Source organism: Eptesicus fuscus, chromosome 1 (genome assembly GCF_027574615.1).
Source record: "Eptesicus fuscus isolate TK198812 chromosome 1, DD_ASM_mEF_20220401, whole genome shotgun sequence".
NCBI lineage: Eukaryota > Metazoa > Chordata > Mammalia > Chiroptera > Vespertilionidae > Eptesicus > Eptesicus fuscus.
Window position 1 is genome coordinate 67,920,606 of NC_072473.1, and position 7,393 is coordinate 67,927,998.

Below are 7,393 nucleotides of genomic sequence, written 5' to 3' on the forward strand. Positions count from 1 at the left end.
CAGAAAAGGGAGTATATATATCATGTAACATCAATCTCTACTATACATTTAGGTGTGGAGGCAAGAGAAGCATTAAATGAACCAAAAGGACCCCACTTACAAAGTTATGTTTGCTTTTCTTCCCTACTGTGAACCCAGTCCAAAGATAAGTTGAATCTGGGTCACTCTTAGCCTGATGGGGCCAGCATCATCAAAGCTTCAATTATTCCCCTTCCTAGAGCTCCCCAGCATATTATTTGTGATATATGTATTATTATTTGTGATATGTTTAGCTATATACCTAAACATCTTTGTACTTAAAGTAGCTAAGATTATAACAAAAGGGGAGGGAAGAACTAGAGGTCACTGTAAGCTTTGAGAAGCATGGCAGCTGCTCATGACTTAACTAAATAAACTTTGAATGTTTTAGATCCATCAAAAGTTCTATATCTTCATTGTTGATATTTATTTAACCTTTGAGGATTCCTTGCCTCAGTTTCTATAGCCACAGTGCCCTTCAGCTGGGTCTTGGACCTTGCTGCTCCATGATCATAATAAAATTATTTTGTCTTCCGTCTTAAAGAAGAGTAGAAACAAACAAAACACCATTTGGGTGGCTTGCTTTAATCCTACCATTCATTAATCAGCCTCCAAACACTCAGAAACAGGTAGGACAGTGAGGGCTTTTTACTACTTGCCCCATCATTTGTGCAACATTATGCACCACTGGATCTCAGGTAGTCATTTCATAGTGAAAACCTGGCTTGGAAGGCCCTCATCCTTTCTCTTCTAAAGAGTCATGTCCTATCCCCATCGTTATCAGAGCTGCCAAGAACACTTAAAGGTTTGAGATATTATTCTACTTGGCAACTAACAAGTTAACCTTGTACAGTTCCATGGGTACTGACAAAAGTCATGAAATTCCTGGGTCAGAGATGGAGGACTTTATTACCCACAGAACAGCAAGCAACATGAACATCATGTTTGTATCTTTTCTCCTTGACCCCAGTCCCATAGGGGCAACACAGAAAAGTACAGTGGATGCTTTGCAAACACTGGGTTTTGTCACACCCGAGGAAGCTCAAGTTTAGGAACCAGAATATTTTTAAATGGGTTATAAGCAAACCTGCTTAAATTTGCCCTTGAAGGAAACATTATTACACCAAACAGGAAAAAAAACCTGCCCTTTGCTCTAGAGTGGTTCTCAACCTTCCTAATGCTGCGACCCTTTAATACAGTTCCTCATGTTGTGGTGACCCCCAACCATAAAATTATTTTCGTTGCAACTTCATAACTGTAATTTTGCTACTGTTATGAATCGTAATGTAAATATCTGATATGCAGGATGTATTTTCATTGTTACAAATTGAACATAATTAAAGCATAGTGATTAATCACAAAAACAATATGTAATTATATATTGTGAAATATTTATTTCTAATTACAAATAAATGAAATTTTGTCTTGAAGCATGGTGTAGCATGGGTAACAGTCTTAATATAACAACAGTAAACTACATTGCTACATTTTGTGACAGTATGCATTAAAAGCCAACGTCAGTGTGAAGGTTGAGATTGCCTCTTTCTCACCAGATCAGAAATTCTCGGGGCAGTCTTTGCAAGAGCACAACGAAGATCATCTTCCACAACAAGTCTACTTCTGTATTTAGACTTGATAACCAACAAGCTGGAAAACCTTGTTTCACAAAGATATGTTGTTGGAAATGGAAGAAGAAGGCGCAACACAGTCTCAGACAGAACAGGATATGACTGCAAACACTTGATCCAGAATTTTGTAACTGGCATTGTAGAGAAATCAGTTCTCGCTGCATCGCTGTTAATAAGTTCAATGAACTCCTCTTGTACTGTTTCAGGAACATCTTCAACCTTGACTGTGAATGGGCTTCTGGCAAGTGCAAATGGGGTGTCAGGTAGATTTGGAAAGTACGATGAAATTTCGTCTGCAAGCATGTGCAAGTGTTCTTTCACAGAAATTATCATCGTAATCCTTTTGTCTGGTTCAATGTCATGTTCCTCAAAGAAAGAAGATAAGGTAGGCAACATGTAAATTTTATTTTCATCCAATTTGTGTGTTTTTTTTTTGCCAAAGCTTAAGTTTCATTTGCAATGATCGGATCTTTTCAGACAAATCGAGGCATGTTGCATTTGGTCCTTGCAGTGATAAATTTAACTCATTCAAGATGGCAAAGATGTCAACCAAGTAAGCTATTTTCTGCAGTTCACTTTTATCGCTGAAAAGTGTTTCAAACTGCGGTCTTGCTTTCTGATTAAAAAACGTTTTGAGTTCATCACGAAGCTCAAAAACACGTTTTAAAACTTTTCCTCTCGATAACCATCTCACTTCAGTGTGAAATAGCAGAGCATTGTTCGGCGCATCCAACTCGTTGCACAGTTGCGAAAACAGTCGACTGTTTAAAATGCTCGCCTTTACAAAATTGACAGAACTTATGACGTTTTTCATTACTTCTTGTAACTCTTGTGCTCTTGTGGCAGCATCTTCGTTGCTAATATTTGCCGATGAATCATACAGTAAGTTCTGATGACTTTTGGTGACTCATTCAGTACCAAACGTTGAAATCCAGATCAACATCCTAGCATAGCTGGAGCAGCATCTGTGCAAACACCACAAACCTTTTCCCAAGAGATCTTATGCTCTTTCAGAAATGAACCAACTGTGTCAAATACATCACGTGCAGTAGTTGTCATTTCAAGAGGTTTGCAAAAAGGAAACTCATCTTTAAAGTCGCCATCATTAATATACCTCACATAAACCAGTAACTGTGAACAGTTTGCAATGTCTGTAGATTCATCAAGCTGGATACTAAATATTGGAAGTGGAGCAGATTTAATTTCCTGGATTACCTGATCAAGAATATCAGCAGACATGTCATCTATTCTGCAGACAGTGTCGTTAGATAAGGAAATTGCACTCAATTTGGTAACAAATTCATCTCCGATCATAACCCGAACAAATGTCTTTGGCCGCTGGCAACAGTAAATCTTCAGCAATGGTGTGAGGTTTCATAGCTCTGGTGATTCTGAGTGCCACCAAATATGAAGCTTCAACAGCTGCTACGTTTTGTTTGTGGTACTTGCCACCAGTGTCAAGTCTGGCTTTCTTGAGTCCATCAGCTTTGCTTCTAAAATAGTTGGTATCCTTGCCAGCAAAGCTCGGATGCTTGCTATCAAAATGGCGTTTTAGTTTGTTCGGCTTCATAGATTCAGCTGATAGAACTTCACAACAAATAACTCATTGCGGTTTCTCAATTCCTGCGGTAATTATTGAGGTAAAACCATACTGTAAAAAATCCTCACTATATTTTCTCTTCTTAACGTTCTTCTCTACATGATCCATTGTCATGGGATGGTTTGCTAATGAAAATAATATATAACAATAGCTTTAATAATACAAAAGATGATACATGGCATAGTTCAGTCAATACAGTTCATTAAAGTTTCCTATGATTTACCATTCTCTGTGTTGTTGTTTTTACATACCTGTTACTATCACAAGGGGGCAGTATTCACATCAATCACAGCTGAATATAAAAAGACCGATCAGCATCCAGATTAAGTTACCATGGTACAGATTTTTTTTTTTTGCAGTAGTTGATGATTTTACAGTACATGATTTTACATTTACCCAGTAATTATAATTCATGAAGTGTCATTTTACCTCCAATACTGCTGCTTTCAACACAGTAGCTGCTTTTAACAGAGTAGCTGCTTTCAACACAGCAGCTGCTTTCTACACAGTAGCTGCTCCCTACACATGTGTGACTGGTCCGCATAAGTACATTATAGCGCCAACACTGTCACATACACATGTATTTGTAAGGTGTGTATGTGATGGGGTTGGCGCTATGATGTCATCACGGCGGGTACTTGTATGTGGGCGTATCTGCATGTGGGCGGACCCGCCTGGAGTTGGATAGAGGAGCCGTGTCTTGGTTCCTAAGACCATCGGAAATATGTGTTTTCTGATGGTCTTAGGCGACCCCTGTGAAAGGGTCATTTGACCCCCAAAGGGGTTGCGACCCACAGGTTGAGAACCACTGCTCTAGAGAGAGACATTATGATCATCTTTGAAAGTTGTTTGCTCTATAAATATCCTTGAAAAAATAGTCCAGAATAAAATGACAATTAGTGTCTCTGTTCACAGAAACATGAGACCCAAGGAAATGTGTCTCCTAAAAGTATGGGTTATAATGTAACTAGCAGCCCCGTGAGAGATTCAAAATTGCGCGGCGCCACCCACCCTCAAGATGCCTCGGGATATTTTCCCATTGAATTTTAGAGAGCATGGAAAAGAGAGGGTAAGAAAATGAGAAACATCAATGTTAGAGGGACACATTGATTGGTTGCCTCCTGCATGAGCCCTGACCTGGGCCCACAGCACAGCAGTCCCTGTGGCCGTTGCAGGTCCGGCCCTGCCTCGCTCCTCAGGCCCTGCATCCTGCTGGTCTGGTCCTGCCTCGCTCCCTGGGCCCCACAGCAGCCGCGGGTGCGGCCCTGTCTCCCTCTCCTGCCCTTGAAGTAGCCACAGCCACTGCTTATCAGGCCCTCCCGCTCCGATGCTGCATGCGCAACCTCCTCCTGTCTGGCCAACCCATTATGGTGTCCCAGCATAATTTGCATATTACCTCTTTATAAATAATATACAACTCATAATTTTATGTAAAATAGGCTCAGCAGGATATATATGTTATGACATTATTTATGTAAAGAAATATGATTTTGTTTGGCTTCTCTTAATGTTTCTACTTTGTTTAAACCTTAAGCAACAAGGATGTTTTTGAGTATTATTTATATAATAATAGACATTAAAATAAATTGAATAGAATTAAAAGGCTATAAAATATAAAGTTTTTAAATATAGAAATGTTTCTCTACAAATTATAATAACTGTTATTAATATGTTAATTACAGTATTTGAAACTCATTCTCAAAAATCTTTAGTTGTTCAAATAAGTTCTGTTTTAGTTTATAACAAGATGTCTTTTGCTGAGGCAAGGTTTGAAAATGTGCTATTTTTCTAGAAAGACATAGAGTTTAAATTTCAAGTAATGGAACATTTACAATGTAAATATCTGTTGTTAAGTTTTGTTCTGTTTTTCTCTTCTTCAGAGCAGAAGAAAATCCATGTCCTCCAGATTTTAAAAATCATGTGTATATGGGTATACTTTATATAAATGTGTATATATATATATATGTGTGTGCGTGTGTGTGTATGTATGTGTATATATATATATATACACATACATACACATATATATATATATATACTAAAGGCCTGGTGCATGAATTCATGCACGGGTGGGGTCCCTCAGGGTGGCCTGCGAAGATCTTGCCCCAGCTCACGCCCCCAGCCTAGCAGCCCCACAGCCTCGCCAGGCACCCTGCGTTGGCCTGGCACCACCCCCCACCTGCTCCACCATCCCACCTGTGGGGCGATCGATTGGGGCCGGGCCCCCCACCCAGCTCCCTCAGCACCCGGGAGCTGGGCGGCAGCACCTCTCAGCACTGCCACTGGTCGCCTTCTGTGGGGTGATTGGTGGGGTGATCAAGCCCTTGCTTGCACTCGCCTTGACTTGGCGCCGCCCACTCACCTGTTCCACCATCCCGCTGCGGTCCCACTTTCATCAGGGCCCATCCAGGCCGGCAGCACCTCTACTGCTGCCTGCTGCCAGCGCTGCATTGCTGATGCCCACCATGTTCTGCATCGCCCCCTGTTGGTCAGTGCATGTCATAACAAGCAGTCAAACTCCTGGTCAAATGACCACCAGAGGGGACAATTTGAATATTAGGCTTTTATTATATAGGATGTACACATATACACATATACATACATATACACAGGGTGCCCCTAAATGTTTATACACTTTAACAGCTGACAACTCAATTTTGAAAATTAAACGTATTTTAATAAACACTGTCTTTATAATTATTCAAATTGTGTGTATACATTTTGGGGGGCACCCTATATACATACACACACAAAATATGAATTTGTGTGTGTATACGTGTGTGTTTATGTTAATCAAATACATGTGTTCTACTTTTTGCAGTTGTCTCTTTGTCTTTCTGTTTTCACTTTAATTTATGTGAAAAAAACTTTAATAAATCTGCCATCTGTGAAAAATGACTTAAAATAGTCAATCATCTATTGTTTCATTTATTCATTGCTGAAGCATTGATTCAGTACTTAAATATTCCAGGCGTTCTTCTAGATGCTAGCCATAGAGTGATTAACACTGCAGTTTGTCATTCATCATAGAACTTAGTCTAATGATGGGAAATTAGTAATTTAGCAAACATGCATTCTAATGAACTAGAAGAAATAAAAAGTAGAGTTTTTATATATATATATATATATATATATATATTAGAGGCTCTGTGCATGAATTCATGCATGGGTGGGGTCCAGGCCAGCCTGGCTAGGGGGAGGGGACATGGGCGGTTGGCTGGCCTGCCTGCTGGTCGAACTCCTGGTCGAGGGGACAATTTGCATATTAGGCCTTTTATTATATAGGATATACACTGAGTGGCCAGTTTATTATGCATTCAGAGATCATAATAATCTGGCTACTCAGTATATACATATATATTTTTTTTTCTTTAGCTATAATAGTAAGGGAAAGGATCTGTGGGGAGCAAACACGTGAAAGACTTGAAGGAATGAACCATGCAAAGTTGATAAAGAGGCAGTTACGAAAAAAATTACATTTTAAACTTAATTTTTCACTGTTGACAGCTGTGAAAAACCTCTAGGGTTTTAAATGTCTAGTGGTCTTAAGTTGTATAATTCCAACCCAGTAATTATCTTTCCAAAATAAGGTTGAGGGAATGTTAGAAAATAAGACTATAATAAACTCTAAAGATAAGAACAAGGATATGGTTAGCCATGATAATTTGAAAGGCAATGAATTTATAACTAGTTACTTACTTCCTTAAATATTAGAGACTCTGTTTTTTTTTAATTTGTATATTCAAATACTTTATACTGAATGTCAAAGAGAATAGCATTAAAATAGTATAATAAATACCCATCTTTCTCAAATCTAAATATTTTATTTTTCTCAAATATGTTTTTAAAGAAATACAATATTTGCATATACAGTAATATTACATATATAGTATATACTTTCCCACTTTTCTGAATTTATTTCCCCAATCACCTTCTCTAGCTGTAATCACTATCATGTATTTTATGTTTGGTTGCACTATATCAGGCACCTCTTATGCACATATTTAGTTCCTCTTGGGCTCACCTGTCTGTTATTATTACCACTGTTGTGGATATCCTTATTGTGCCAGATCTGACCAGTTTTATGCAAATACAATCTGACAGCACTTTACCTCACATCTAAATTGTGTACTTCTTGCCCCTATCC

At 38.7% G+C, this 7,393-nt stretch overlaps 1 pseudogene; it reads right to left on the reverse strand.

Annotated features, from left to right (window-relative positions):
* Positions 1-1,535: 1,535 nt before the first annotated feature.
* Positions 1,536-5,697, reverse strand: LOC103296788 (protein FAM200C-like; annotated as a pseudogene).
* Between the last annotated feature and the right edge of the window lie 1,696 nt (positions 5,698-7,393).